General features: G+C 41.1%; 1 long non-coding RNA gene across 1 annotated transcript; it reads right to left on the bottom strand.

Moving 5' to 3' along the window:
- Nucleotides 1-618: 618 nt before the first annotated feature.
- LOC117099324 lies at nt 619-14,279 on the bottom strand. The gene is made up of 4 exons (XR_004443763.1): nt 14,077-14,279; nt 13,370-13,512; nt 8,873-9,011; nt 619-768 (listed from the first exon to the last, which is right to left on the bottom strand). It is a non-coding gene; the product is annotated as an uncharacterized LOC117099324 (long non-coding RNA).
- Between the last annotated feature and the right edge of the window lie 1,700 nt (nt 14,280-15,979).

Here is a 15,979-nt window from a genome sequence, read left to right as displayed (position 1 = left end):
AGTTAAATACACTACATTTGTTTATTAAAGACAGACATAATCTCTTCCCGACAGACCTAACCAGTAAGCAGCTCTTCTCATTTTTCTGATGAGAAAACTAAGTCCCACAGGAGAAAGTGGAGCATGTACCCCGACCAAGAGAAGGAGGCGGAAGGAAGGGGCTGACACTTCCCACACAGACCTCTGGCTCTTCCAGTCCATCCTGCTGACTTTCACCGCAGCCCAGGTTTGTGGGCGCTCCCCATAGCTACCTAGAAGTCAGCTTTGTCTTGGGAAACACTCCCATAGTGCTCTTGTAGAACTCAGTAGAAGCTCTTCATGGCACATCGCTTGGAAGAAGACCAATAGTCGCCTTCATCGAAAGTTAAAACTACCAACGGTCATTTAAAAACACGTTCTTCACTCAACATCATAGATGTTAGTTTGCAAACACAGCCATTTAAAGACAGACAAGGCAAGATTACTCCTCTACCACTCCAAACGGGGGTAAAAGTATTTTAAAACAAGTTATTTCTGCCAATTACCTGTCTGATTTGTTTGTTCACTTGTTTATATGTTATCTATCCCCCAAGGAGTATTTTTGTGGCTTGCAGAAATGTGAGGAGTATTTTTTTTTTTAAAGAGAGAGAACATCATCACAATGAAGAAAGCCTGGTGCAGTAAATGAAGATGGCGCCAGGGATGACTTGGGTATATACAACGTTTGCCATGGGGTCCTGTGCTCTTTGCAGAGGTGAGATTCAGGTTTGACTCTGAACTTCTCAGTAGCTGAAACCAAAGCAGACAATGGCATCAATAACAAGAGCCACACAATCATTAAAATAAAAACAACCCAGCTACCCAGGAGAAACAGATCCTTTCCTGGAACTTCTGTTCTTACCACTACCAGGAGGCCCTTGTGTGATATAAAAGGGACAATACCTTCAAGATCACTCCTGCAATAAAAACAATAGGTGGTTTCAAGAGGCTCATTCTGAGTGTGTCTCTCAAAGGAGTAACCAGGATGTAAAGGTAATTAAGGAATCTCCAGGAATGGCCAGGAAAGTGTAGTCCGGGTACATAGTTCCCAGACAACCAGACATTGTTCAAAGACAATGTTTTAGGTCATCAAATGGATTTCAAACAGTTCAATACTCCCTGGCTATTATTTTCCACAGCAATAACTTTGACAAGAAGTACCTCACGTTGCCTCAGGGACTTGTCTATGAAACGCTGTGCCTACTCCTCACCTAGATCCCGTCCCTGGGTCTTGCAAGCCTTAAATTCAGCTTTTGTGAGCTAGTTCACTTTCTTGCACATTGTATTGACCCAGGCTCATGCACAGTCTGTGAGGCAAACCCCCTGAACAGCATAGTTGTCTTGGAACTGGCAGTCTTGCAATGCTTTGATCATACTGTCAGCTAAGATATTCAAAGAAATTCAGATACTAAGATATTCAGAGAAGGCTCAGCCTCTGTCTCTTGACAAAGAGATTTGTGCCAAGGTCAAGTCTACTTTCTCTAGTAGGCCCTAAATTGCTTTGTTATCTTCCCAGCAGCGGAAGTGATGAGAGAAAAGCATTCTGATTTGGAACCAGAGCAGTTATGTTTACGGGAGTGGAAAACCATAGCAGTTTTTTCTTCTGCCACCTTCATTAATGTGAACAAAAATGTTTTCACGCCAATTTTAGAACAGAAACCATTTTTTTTGTTTGTTTTCTAATTTTGTTTAATCAGCATTTTATAGATCAGTAGTCATTAAGGAAATTTCAACGTGAGGCCAGACTTGGGCATTTTGTTCTGCCCTGTGCACTTGCTATTTTGAAGGGCTGATCCTACATCACCTATGGGGCTCTGAGCGGTGGGGTGAGGATGACCAGACACCACCCATTACTAGGGGGATCTGAAGCAAAAGGTTCTCTAGCGGCCAGGCACAATTGAAGTGGAACGTCTTCTTGAAAGGACCCTGATCTTAAAAACCTTGGCTGGAGAAGACTGATCAACAGGTATTAACTTGTTTTTGGGCCTTCCGAGGGTTGAAAGGAGGGTCTTAAAGGGGCCATTGCCTCTTCTACAACAGACACCGGGTTGAATCAAAGAACATATCATCTGCTACCAGCAAATGCAATGGCTCCCGTCCCGCCCCTCACAAGGGGCATGGGAATCACATTGTTGGTACCACTTGGCCCCCTTAAGGCACTTTCACATGGGACCCACCCTTCATGCTTTGGGTAGTCAGGAGCAGGTTGTGCAAAGGGTGTACATGACTTTCCTCAGCTCTCTGCGTGGACCCATCACACAGACATTTTTATTGTGGTGACTTCACAAAACCACCAAGTTTGAAGAAAAAACACTTATTGTTTGAGCAAATGAAAATTCTGACACATTAAAAAATTCATCTGTCGGTGCAAGCTTCAATAGACGGGCATCCCTTGAAGATATTGAGGGTTCAGCTCCAGACCACCACAACAAAGCAAATATCACACTGAAGCCAGTCACATGAATTTTTTGGTTTCCTAGCTCACATGAAAAGTGTGTTTACACTATACTGTAGTCTATTAAGTGTGCAGTAACATTATGTCTGGAAAACCAGGCTGGGCCCAGTTGCTTACACCTGGAATCCTAATACCGTAGGAGGCCAAAGTGGGAGAATCACTTGAGCCCAGGAGTTTGAGGCAGCTGTGAGCTACGATTGTGGTTCTGTACTCTAGCCTGGATGACAGAGTGAGACCTCCTGTCTACAAAAGATAGAAAAAATTAGCTGGGTGTGGTGGTGTGCACCTGTAGTCCTAGCTACTCAGGGGGCTGAGACAGGAGGATCGCTTGAGCCCAGGAGTTCAAGGCTGCAGTGAGCTGTGATCATGCCACTGCCTTCCAACCTGGGCAACAGAGCAAGACCCGATCTCTAAAAAGAAAAAAAAAGTGCATATCTTAAAAATATTTTATTGTTAAAATGCTAATGATCATCTGAGCCTTCAGTGAGTTGTAATCTTTGCAGGTGGAGGGTCTTGCCTTGTGTTGATGGCTGCTGACTGATTAGGGTGGTGGCTGTTGCAAGTTGGGCTGGCTGTGGCAATATTTTAAAAGAAAACAACAATGAAGTTTACCAGATCAATTGACTCTTCCTTTCATGAAAGATTTCTCTGTGGCATGCGATGCTGTTTGATAGCATTTTACCCACAGTAGAACTTCTTTCAAAATTGGAGTCAATTCTCTTAAACTCTGTCATTGTTTTATCAACTAAGTTTATGTCATATTTCAAATCCTGTGTTGTTATTTCAACAATGTTCACAGCATCTTCACTAGGATTAGATTCCATTCCAAGAAACCACTTTCTTTGCTCATCCATAAGAAGGAATTTCTCATCTATTCAAATTTTATCATGAGATTTTAGCAGTTCAGTCACATTTTCAGGCTTTTAATTCTCATTCTCTTGCTGTTTCCTCCATGTCTGCAGTGACTTCCTCTTTTAAAGTCTTAAATCCCTCAAAGCCATCCATGAGGGTTGGAATCAACTTCTTCCAAACTCTTGTTCATGTTGCCGTTTTGACTCCTCTCACAGATGTCCTCAATGGCATCTAGAATGGCGAATCCTTTCTAGAGGTTTTCAATTTACTTTGCCCGGATCCATCAGAGGAATCACTGTCTATGGCAGCTATAATCTTACAAAATGTCTTTCTTAAATAACAAGACTTGAAAGTTGAAATTACTCCTTGATCCATGGATGCAGAATGGATGTTGTGTTGACAGTCCTGAAAACAATATGAACCTCCTTGTATATCTCCATCAGAACTCCTGAGTGACCAGATGCATTGTCAGTGAGCAGTAAAAAATATTTTGAAAGAATCTTTTTTATTTTTCTGAGCAGTATGTCTCAACAGTGGACTGAAAACATTTAGTAAGCAGTGTCTTAACCGTGCTGTAAGCAGATGTGCTGCCATCCAGGCTTTGTTGTTCCATGTATAGCGCACAGGCAGAGTAGATTCCACATAATTCTTCAGAGCCCCAGGATTTTTAAAATAGTGAAAGAACATTGGCTTCCACTTAAAGTTCCCAGCTGCATGAGCCCCTAACAAGAGAGCCAGCCAGTTCCTGGAAGTTTTGAAGCCAGGCATTGATTTCTCTCCAGCTACGAAAGTCGTGAATGACATCTTCTTCCAAGAGAAGACTGTTTCATCTATAACAATTCTGTAGTTTAGTGTAGCCACCTTCATCAATTACCTTAGCTAAGTCTTCTAGATATCTTGCTGCAGCTTCTACAGCACTTGCTGCTTCACCTTGCACTTTTATGTCTTGGAGAAAATTCCTTTCCTTAAATCTCAGGAACCAAACTCTGTTAGCTTCAGACTTTTCTTCTGCCACTTCCTTACCTTTCTCAGGCTTCATAAAATTAAGGAGAGTTAGGGGTTGCTCTGGATTAGGCTTTAGTTTAAGGGAATATTGTGGCTGCTTTGATATTCTCTCCAGACCACTCAAGCTTTCTCCTTATCAACAATCAGACCTTTTTTTTTTTTTTTGATCATTCATATGTTCACTGGAGCAGCACTTTTAATTTCCTTCAGAACTTTTCCTTTGTATTTACAACTTAGCTGTTTGGTCAAGAGGCCTAGCTTTTGGCTCATCACAGCTTCCTCACTGAGCTTCAACATTTCTAGCTTTTGATTTGGAGTGAGAGACATGCAATTCTCCCCACTCTTCCAGTCAAACACTTTTTAGGCCATTATAGGATATTACTTGGACGAATTTCTTTTTCTCTTCCTCTTTTTCTTTTCTTTCTTTCTTTCTTTTTTTTTCTGATATAGGGTCTGGCTCTGTCCCTCAGGCTGGAGTGCAGTGGTGCTATCATAGCTCACCACAGCCTTGAACTCCTGGGCTCAAGTGATCCTCCTGCCCCAGCCTCCTGTGAAGCTAGGACTACAGGTGTTCACTACCATGCCTGGCTAATTAAAAAAAAAAATTTGACTGGGCACCGTGACTCACACCTGTAACCCCAGCACTTTGAGAGGCCGAGGTGGGCAGATCACTTGAGGTCAGGCGTTCAAGACCAGCCTGGCCAACATGGTGACACCCCGTCTCTACCAAAAATAAAAAAATAAAAAAATTAGCTGGATGTGGTGGTGCATTCCTGTAATCCCGGGAGACTAGGAGACTGAGGCAGGGGAATTGCTTGAACCTGGGAAGTGGAGGTTGCAATGAGCCAAGACGGCACCACTATACTCCAACCTAGGTGACACAGCAAGACTCCATTTAAAAAAAGAATTTTTTGGTTTGTTTTGTAGAGATGGGGTCTCACTATGTCGCCCAGGCTGGTCTTGAACTCCTGGGCTCAAGTGATTCCCCAACCTCAGCGTCTCAAAGTGCTGGGATTATAGGTGAGAGCCAGGAATTAGCCTAATTTCAGTGTTGTTTTGACTCAGGTAATAGGGAGGCCTGGTGAGGGGGAGAAGGATGGGAAATGGCAAGTTGATAAAGCAGTTAGAAAAAAAACATTTAGCGATTAAGTTTGCCATCTTGTATGGGTGTGGTTCATGGTGCCCCCCAAAAAATCACAAGAGACAGATTATAAGAATTAGCAAAATGTGACACAAAGATACAAAGTGTCTACATGCTGTTGAAAAAACGGCACCAACAGACTTGCTCAATCTAGCTTGCTGCAAACCTGCAATTTGTAAAAAACACATTATCTCCAAAGTGCAATAAAAAAGATATGCCTGTATGTAAACTGTTACAACTCTGGCGAATTTGCTTGATAAAAAAGCGTACTTTTTAAGCATTCTACACCACTGTAGTTAACAATAATATATAGTTGCAAATAGCTAGAAGGAGAATGTTGACTGATTGAATGATCCCAATGCAAAGAAATAAGAAGTATTTGAGATGATGGGTAAGAAAATTAGCCTAATCCGATCACTATGCGTTGTATGTATCAAAATATCACTATGTACCCCATAAATATGTATAATTATGATATGTTGATTTTAAAAAGTTTACTTTTGATATGTGACTTTAATTTCCTCAGAAATTCTGACACTTGCTGTTCAACCCACAAGCCGCACTGTTCCAAAAAACCTTCTGGTGATTTCTGTTGTGATTGTTTTGTCTATCCTTCTTCCTACTGCTCTGCATCCCATTCCTTGAGCCTGGCACTTTTCAAGGCTTTTAGAGAGAAGCCTCACCACCTAGCAGCCCATATGGGTTGGATTACATTGCCTGAGTTGGATTAAAAAACTGATAGAACCTTCTTAGAGGTTCTGTGTATGTGTGCTTGCCTAGCTGAGGGATGGGTCACCTTTTCCTTCTCAGAATGTAGTAGATCCCTAGATCCCTCTAGGATGGAAGACGGGGAGGTAAGGAGAACTACACGAGGCCACCTGCCCAGCTTGTAGATAGGCCCGCCTTCCAGTGCAGGGTAATGTGTGTGAATGGGCTGTGCAGCTTCCCAGAGCTGGAGTTGCTGAATGAGGAGATGGAGGCTGCAAAACCTACAAAAGACAAAACAGAACTACCCACCCCAGGAAGGAGTGAGTAGCCTCCGCCCCTGGGCTTTGAGGGAGGCAGCAGCTCCTGTCATTTCAGGGCATTTTTCTTCATTCACCCCTTCCCGTGGGTAGGAAAAAGAGTTACCTAGTAGACTTGATCTCAAGTCAGTAATATGTCATGCTAAACCTAGGGACTTCCAGATTGGGTGGCCACTTCTTCCATGCTACTTCCAGCTAATGAGGCCAGTCTGACTTCAGAAATCCATACCCTTTGCTTTTTGTTAACACAAGTATTTCCTTAATCTGAATCCTCTGCTTATTGGCTGTGATTAGGCTTGCCTTTTAAAAAAACCTTTATGTTTTGAGCTCATTGAGATTTACATGCAATTATGAGATTCCACCTGCCTTTCACCCAGTTTCACCCAATGGTAAAATCTTGCATAATTATAGAACAACATCACAACCAGAAAATTGATATTGGTACAATTGATCCATCTTACTCAGATTTTACCAGTTTTTCATGCACTTGTCTGTGTGTGTGTGTATGTGTGTGTGCATGTGTGTATGTGTGTGCATGTGTGTGTTTTATTCCATGCAGTGTTGTCACATGTGTAGGTTCAGTTGATCACCATGTCAGTGAAGATACGAAACAGTTCCATCACAACAAGTGTCCCTATTGTGTTGCTTTTTTTTTTTTTTTTCTTTTGAGACAGAGTCTCACTCTGTTGCCCAGGCTGGTCTTGAACTCCTGACCTCAAGTGATCCACCGGCCTTGGCCTCCCAAAGTGCTGGGATTATAGAACTGAGCCACTGTGCCGGGCCTCTTGTTGCTTTTTGGTAACTGTATGTACATCCTCCCTCCACTCTTAGCACCTGGCAACGACTCATCTTTACCCCATTTCTATAATTTTGTCATTTTAAGAATGTTACATGAATGGAATCACACAGTATATAATCTTTTGTGATTGGCTTTTTTCCACTCAGCATAATTCCCTGGAGAAGTTGTGTGTATCAACAATAGTTCCTTTCTTTTCATTGTTGAGTAGTATACCACATGGTATTGATGTACCAGTTTAACCATTCATCTACTGAAGGAAATCTGGATTGTTTCCAGTTTGGAGGTACAAATTATGCTGCTACAAGCATTCCTGTATAGGATTTTGTGTGAATATATGTATTCATTTCTGTAAGATAAGTGCTCAAGAGTACCATTGCTGGGTTGTGCAGTAGTTGCATGTTTAGTTTTTCCAGAAACTACCAAACTATTTTCCAGAATGGCTGTACCATTTTACATTTTCACCAGCAAAGTATATGTGATCTAGTTAACTGCATCCTCATCAGCATTTGGTGTTGACCTTGTTTTTTATGTTAGCTGTTCTGTAGTTGTGTAGCAATATTGCACTGTGATTTTCATTTGCATTTCCCCGATGACTAATAATGTTGAACATCTTTTCATGTGTTTATTGACCATCTGTATATCTTCTTCAGTGAAATATCTCTTCATATCTTTTGCTAATTTTTCTAATTAGATGGACATTTTCTTGACTTTTGAAAGTTCTTTATATGTTCTGGATACTAGTCCTCTGTCAGATACATGATTTGCAAATCTTCTCACAGTCTATAGCTTGTCTTTTTATCTTATTTTTTTCCAGCATTTTTTAAATTTAAATTTTAATTTTTTGAGATAGAGTATTGCTTTGTTGCCCAGGCTGGAGTGCAGTGGTGCAATCTTGGCTCACTGCAAACTCAGCCTCTTGGGTTCAAGTGATTCTCCCACCTCAGCCTCCTGGGTATCTGGATTTACAGGCACCTGCCACTATGCCTAGATAAGTTTTGTATTTTAGTAGAGACGGGGTTTTGCCACGTTGGCCAGGCTGGTCTCAAACTCCTGACCTCAGGTGATCTTCCTGCCTTAGTCTCCTAAAGTGCTGGGATTACAGGTGTAAGCCACTTTGCCCAGCCCGCATTTTTTCTTTTTTTTTTTTAAGTTTTAGATTCAGGGGTACATGCACAGGGTTGTTACCTGGCCGGATTGTGTTATGCTGAAGTTTAGGGTATGAATGATCCTATCGCCCTGGTACTGAGCATAATACCCACTAGTTCGTTTTTCATCCCTTGCCCTGCTTCCTCCCTTCCCTTTCTAGTAATCCCATTTCTATTATTGTCATCTTTATGACCATGAGTACCCCATGTTTAGCTCCCACTTTTAAGTGAGAATATGTGGTATTTGGTTTTCTGTTTCTGCACTAATTTCCTTAGGATAATGGTCCCCAGCTGAATCCATGTTGTTGTAAATGACGTGATTGAGTAAGCCCATCCTGCATTCCTATGCGAAGAGTTCAATGGCAATATATTCTACAACAGTAAAGAAAAATGAGCACAATTATCCCAAGTAAACTAAATAAGGAGGCTTACCATAAACTGGGAAACTGTTGAAACCAAGCTGATATGGGGTTGCTAGCTGATTCCAGTACAGGCTCAGAATTAGAATAATAATCCAGATTATTTACATTACTCATCCCTTTTGTTTCTTCTGAGCAGCAGCCAGAGATCACTGGTTGGTTCCCAGGAATAAGCAGTTAGTCTAAATTGCAGAAATAAACTTAAAAACAACTAATGAGGCTAGAATCTAATACGTTCTTGAAACAATTTTTTCTCTCTCTACTTTCCCATTTTTACTAAAGACAAATCATAATAGGACTCATTTGTTTGCAAAAATAAGCTTTAGTCTTATACTTGGCCTGATTATTTGCATAATGTGCAGCAAGAATAATTATTTTTCATATAGGTTTTTTTTTTTTTTTTTTTTTGAGGCGGAGTCTCGCTCTGTCCCCGGACTGGACTGGAGTGCAGTGGCCGGATCTCAGCTCACTGCAAGCTCCGTCTCCCGGGTTTCCGCCATTCTCCTGCCTCAGCCTCCCGGGTAGCTGGGACTACAGGCGCCCGCCACCTCGCCCGGCTAGTTTTTGTATTTTTTTTTAGTAGAGACGGGGTTTCACCGTATTAGCCAGGATGGTCTCTTAAGTGGCTTTGATGAAACTCTATTCCATAAGGAATTTTAGATAAGAGTTTTTTTTAAAGCCAAGACTAGTCATGGGTTCATATCCTCCAATACTTATGAGTTGAGTAAAGTCCTCTCCTCTTGAGGTCCCAAGATAACTTAGGGTTCCTGGGCCTGTTAGAAAGTGAGATTCTTTACTTACCACAGGTAAGAAACCCTGTACAGAGACTATGTAGACAAGGTATGAGGCCAATTTTCCCAAGGGACTTTTATTGGCTCTATAAGTCAAGTTTGATTCCTTAAAGCAAAGCACACCCCTTCAGTCAAAGCCTTGGTAAAATAATTAGTGTCTCCAATTGTGTCCTGTTACAAAAGAAAACAGATTCTTATTGCACTTATCCAAAACTATATTGCTGTAAGTTAATAACACTCACAGTTTCCACATTCTAGAGAAATAAGGTAGAAAGAAAAAAATATGCTTCAAATTTTGTTCACAGGAGTATACTTTACTCAATTGTTAAAAGCTGTAAATAGCTCGAACATTTTCTTGGCTCTGAAAAACAAAACAAAGGATCAGCAACATTTTAAGCAAAAGTCAAAAATATTACTTCAGTCTTCTATTAGTTCAGTCCATGCAGTTAACTCCTGTCCTGGTTGATATTAATGAACATTCCACTCTCCATGATAGTTCTGAAGGTTTTTCTTCTATTCTAATGCCATAGTCTCCAAAGTTATCAGAAGCCATTTTGCAGGAGCACCTGTCAAAGTCCTGTGGCTGACTATAAACTCACCTAAAGAGAACCAAAACAAGATAATTGTCTGTGTATGATGAAAAGTTTTAGGGCAGCCACAGTCAAAGACACAGCTGACAAGGAAATTTGTTACCTCTATGGCACACAATAATTTACCGTAACAATAATTATTACTGATAATGTACATTGTCATATCAGAATTATAGGAGTTTCCCATAATTTTGGCACACATACCAATAACACATTTACACAAATACAGCCCAAAGAAAGCCAAATACCATTTCATATTTGACAAGGCTTTCTGTATAATTTTAATACCTAATAAGCCAAATATGTGATTTTTGGCCTTTAGGAGACCTAATATCTAAAAGGTTAATTAGGTCAGAAAAAAGACATAATTTAAAATTTGATTTTGGAAAGTTTGTCAAATATCAAAGGTTTAAAACTCTTGCTATTACAAAATAGAATTCCAGGTCACCATAAGTTATTCATTTAGCCAAAATGATAACTCAAATATTTTAAAAAGGCAAAAACTCATGCTCACTGAGAGAGGAGAGAATGAGCTTTCTAAACAGGACCAAGTAAAGACAGCATGAGCCAACTGTTTGTCTCTTTTCTTTCTCTTATTGTTCCTATAATTAATTTAAAAAGCAAGCACAAATATTTGATTTTTAAAAATATTACATGAAAATATTTTTCAAGAGAAAAAGCAAAATTTCACCTTTACATTAATGTACTATTAATGTTAAACCCAGTTCTTCATAAAGTCTTAGAGACCAATCTATCCAATTTTAATCAGTTTGACCATCACATAAGATTCTCAGAAACCTTTTAAAACCCTTTACAATGTTTGTGAAAGAGCAGATTAGTGCTTTAAGAAAAACTTGTGCTTTTATCCCAATGTCCAATTTACAGAAAAACTGAATCATACTCCTTTAACTTTAGCCAATGTTCACACACAGAACATTCTGTTCTTTTACAAAATTAATTTTTCACAAACCTTCCACAACTTGCTGAAGCCTTTAGCTATATCCTATGTAACTTAAAACAATTCTTTAACCCTTTAATCTAGGCTAAAAAAATCCATATTCCCATAAGTTCTTATAATCTTTCACCAGGAACACATTTTGCTTTCCTTACACACCTTGCATGTAAAAACTCTTTCTTCAGTAGCCTTAATTACCTGTCACAATGTTAACTCTTAGCAACTTTTACTTTTGGTGAAGACCTCGGTAAGTAAGGGATTTTAATTATGTACTAGATGTGGAGCCTAGGACACCACACAGACGTGCAGGTAAGGCCTGACTCTTTTCAGCATAGCCAGGGGGCATGGCTAACTCCACATGTCCCCAGGCCTTACCTAGAATCTAATGGCTCCAAAGTAGATAAGATGAATAATTTTCAAAAGTCAAAGAAGCAATTTATGACCTTAAAGTATTTAACAACCTGCCTAATTTATACCAAATGTCTTTATATTACCAATAATTCTGAAAACTGTCTTTATTTCCTAAAGCTTACTAAAGTTATGTGAAGACATTACAGTTTTTATTTTTCTGACAAAATATTTGATTTCAGTGCTTATTACTTTTAAGCTAATTAATCAGAGTTCTTTCCTATATAAACATCACACATACAACACATGTGAATACATAGACAGAAGAAGATCCAGTACTTGTAAGATTTTTCATTTGCCAGTTTTTATGTTTCTCTTTAAAGCATGCAGTTTCTAGGGCCTGATATGCAGGCACAGCTGGAAGGCAAAACAGATCCCCCAAAATTCAGGGTCCCATTTTTATACCTGATCCTGGATCCCAAAAAGGGTGAATCAGTCCATCTCCTATGGGAGTGTTATCTCTCAGTGCAGAGTGGGGACATTCCTTACTTTCCAGGTGGCCAGGAGCATGTGACTTTAATCCAAACGTGCAAAGAAGCACGTATTCCCCCACTGCCATTAGCTATCCCCCAAAGTGTATTTCCTACCTAGTTATTACACACTAAAATTCTCTCATAATGTGAAGCAATTTCTGAAATCCTCAAAAGTCAAAACCATCAGATAACACAATGCAAAACAGAACAGAGCCTTAGATTTTGAGAGGGATCTATCTGCTTTCCATTCCTAGGGTTCCATGAGAAAAACAGTGTTTTCCCCCAAAATGAGATCTAGGGAGCTTCCTCTGTTTTTCCTAAGGAGAGCCAGGCTGTTACAGCTTGAATATCCACTTTTAATTAAGCTGACTTTTAACAATAGAACTCTAAAAAAAATTATTTTAAATCTCTCGGCCGGGCGCGGTGGCTCAAGCCTGTAATCCCAGCACTTTGGGAGGCCGAGACGGGCGGATCACGAGGTCAGGAGATCGAGACCATCCTGGCTAACACGGTGAAACCCCGTCTCTACTAAAAAATACAAAAAACTAGCCGGGCGAGGTGGCGGGCGCCTGTAGTCCCAGCTACTCGGGAGGCTGAGGCAGGAGAATGGCGTAAACCCGGGAGGCGGAGCTTGCAGTGAGCTGAGATCTGGCCATTGCACTCCAGCCTGGGCGGCAGAGTGAGACTCCGTCTCAAAAAAAAAAAAAAAATCTCTCATTACCTGGCTTTAGCCAAGACAAATGGCCAATATTTCCGGGTTTTGAACTTCACCAAAGGTAACCTCCTAAGTCCTCAGAAAAGGAAAATTCCAGACAGTCTGTGGACGGGAAGAGAATTAACAAATGGTAAAGGTCACACAGATATCAAACCAGAAAGAACTCATCCCCTAAGCCAGGAATTGAACCCTGGATTCAGGCTGCCATTGTGAAAAAACAAGGCCTTAGTCACTAAGCTACAGCACCGGGCAGTTTCCATTGCTCTTCCTAGAAGGAGTCTAGAGCTTGCAAAGGCTTTTAACTGCTCAAGATAACTTTTAGGGCTAACTATTGACATGAACTCCATGTTTGTTGTCTGCTGGATGATGGAGACCAAGAGAAAATATCACTATGTGGTTACAAGGTCAAGCTCCCAAGGACATGCAACAAGACGAGAGGGAAACTTCATCCAGCTTTTTTTGTTTTGGGGACCTGCAGCAAAGTTTGTTACTGAGGTCCTAACCCCATGTTCTATCTTAAGGTACTCCTCTTTATGATAGAGTGATACAGAAAGACAAATTTATAGCACAAAGTACACCAGGTTCACTACAGTCACCACTCCACTCAGCACCCAAAATGGAACTGGCAAGGCTCAAACTTGCTTCTGGATGGACCTTGTCAGCTTTCATCCAACCTCTGACCAAGAGTTTCAACATGAGGTCTCTGGGCAAGATGATCGCCCTGAATAACAGAAAAGATAGGAAAGGGGAAGAAGAGAAAGGAAGAAAAGCATTGCCTGTAGCAGGGTGGGGAGGCAAAGAGCTCAGGGAGGCCAGAGAAAGACCCATTGCAGCGACACTGAATCAAAAGTTTAGGTGGCCACTTGTCAGTTGTGAAGGGATCGTTCCCAGCAGCTCCGTCGGCTCTCAAGTTTCTCCTTTTGGGGAGGAAAAGACTCTTAAGTCTCATGATTCTGTACATGTCTAATCCCGTTATGTATAGCCATCAGCAAAGAGTGCAAGGCAAATTAATCCAAAGAGAATCATGGTTAACATCCTGTAATGGCAAATCCATTTTCAGCCAAGGGGGATTTTACTGACAGGGACCTCTAACCCCCTAAATCTTAGGAAGAACTCTAACCTTCCTAAGTTGGGCCTCAAACCCACGTCCGGTCAAGCATCCTTACCTTTTATTAGGAGGGTCTTTTAACCCACACTGTCTTAGGACCGAGACGCTAACTCCTCTAAGTTGGGCCTCTAACCCAATCCCATCCTTTACCCGGATAAAATGTACCCCAACACTTACCCAAAGTTGGCCCATTGGTGCTGCAGTCTATTTCCTTAGGGTCAGGGGTCTCTTCAGTATTGTCCCTTTATGGTCACCAGGAAGATGTTACCAGAAAGGGGTCCCAATCCAGACCCTAAGAGAAGGTTCTTGAATCTCACACAAGAAAGAGTTTGAGGTGAATCCGTAAAGTAAAAGTGAGTTTATTAAGAAAATAAAGGAATAAAGAATGGCTACTCCATAGGCAGAGCAGCAGCATGGGCTGTTCCACTGTTAATACTTATGGTTATTTCTTGACTATATGTTAAACAGGGGTGGATTATTCAAGAGTTTTCCAGGAAAGGGGTGGGCAATTCCTGGAACTGAGGGTTCCTCCCCCTTTTAGATCATATAGGGTAACTTCCTGACATTGCCATGGCACTTGTAAACTGTCACGGCGCTAGTGGGAGTGTCTTTTAGCATGCTAATGCATTATAATTAGCGTATAATGAGCAGTGAGGACGGCCAGAGGTCATTTTCACCACCATCTTGGTTTTGGTGGGTTTAGGCCGGCTTCTTTGCCCCATGCTATTTTATCAGCAAGGCCTTTGTGACCTGTATCTTGTGCCGACCTTCTGTCTCATCCTGTGACGTAGAATGCCTAACCTCCTGGAAATCAGCCCAGTAGGTCTCAGCCTTATTTTACCCAGTTCCTATTCAAGATGGAGTTGCTGTGGTTCAAACATGCCTGACAGAAAGACTACAGTAGGAAAGGGAATGGATAAAATTGATCTGCATACTTTGTGACTAGGTGAAGTAACAATGTTGGGTTGTCGTGTAATTCTGCAGAGTGAGGGTGGTGAGGAGTAAAACAGTGTTCAGATGGGTGTCTGGGGAAGTTGTAGGCAGCAGGTGGTTAGATTTTTGGGAAGACATGGTCTCCCTTCACAGACTACACCAGTACCAGCCCCTCTTGTAGGGCACCCTAACTTCTCCAGGACATGACCAAACTTGGCATTTCATAGAAGAGAAATACCAGGCCTACCTCAAGTGCTCTCCTTACTGCATTTGCCCCTCTTCAACTTCCCTGTGAAGCTGGAATGTAACTACTTAAGTACTCAAGAGGCCTTCCACAAGAAACACAAAAGCTTTGCATTCCAGCTCTTGGTTCTCTGCCACATGACTGTCTCTAAGAATTTCTATGTTATTTTTGGAATGGAAAAACCAGACACAGTGGCTTCTTTGAAAAGACAAGGTGATTGCTCTCCAGCTTGTTTTCAGAAAATAAGCACTCTAATGCTTCTGTTCAACAGGCATTTAAAATTCAAGAAGAATGAGGGCATGAGGAAAGAACTGTTTGGACACAGTTAATTCTCTGTATGTGCCTTATTAGTGGTTGTAATGGAATTTGGAGCAGAATATAATCAAAAACATTAGCACTTATGTGGAAGGAGCAAACAGTGAGATGGGCAATATGGCCCACTTTGAGATCTTTTGTTCAAAACAACAACAACACTAAAAGAGCCACCTGGCTACTTCCTTAGTTCTGGAATTTTCCCCAGGTGGGCTATTAACATGACAGAGTGGAGGAAGGGAATATCTAGCTGGTGATGGTTTATTTTCTGGCTTCTTCATAGATCATATTAGTGCTGCCTGTAACATATATTAAGCCATGTGCTTCTTTTACAGCTTTTTAACATGATCTTCACACATACTTTTCAGACTGAATGGTGCCCCACCCTCACCAAAATATAGGTTCACATCCGCATCCCTAAAACCTGTGAATGTAACCTTATTTGGAAGAGGATCTTTGCAGAGGTAATTAAGTTAAGAATCTTGAGATAAGATCATCCTGGATTATCTGGGTGGACCATAAATCCAACAGGTATCCTTACAAGAGACAGAAGAGAAGACAGGCACATGGAGGAGAAGGTCATGTGGAGGT

The sequence above is a fragment of the Trachypithecus francoisi genome, unplaced genomic scaffold, assembly GCF_009764315.1.
Source record: "Trachypithecus francoisi isolate TF-2019V2 unplaced genomic scaffold, Tfra_2.0 Lachesis_group16, whole genome shotgun sequence".
Classification (NCBI taxonomy): Eukaryota; Metazoa; Chordata; class Mammalia; order Primates; family Cercopithecidae; genus Trachypithecus; species Trachypithecus francoisi.
Note: the sequence above shows the minus strand (reverse complement) of the source record. Positions and strands in the feature narration are given on the sequence as shown.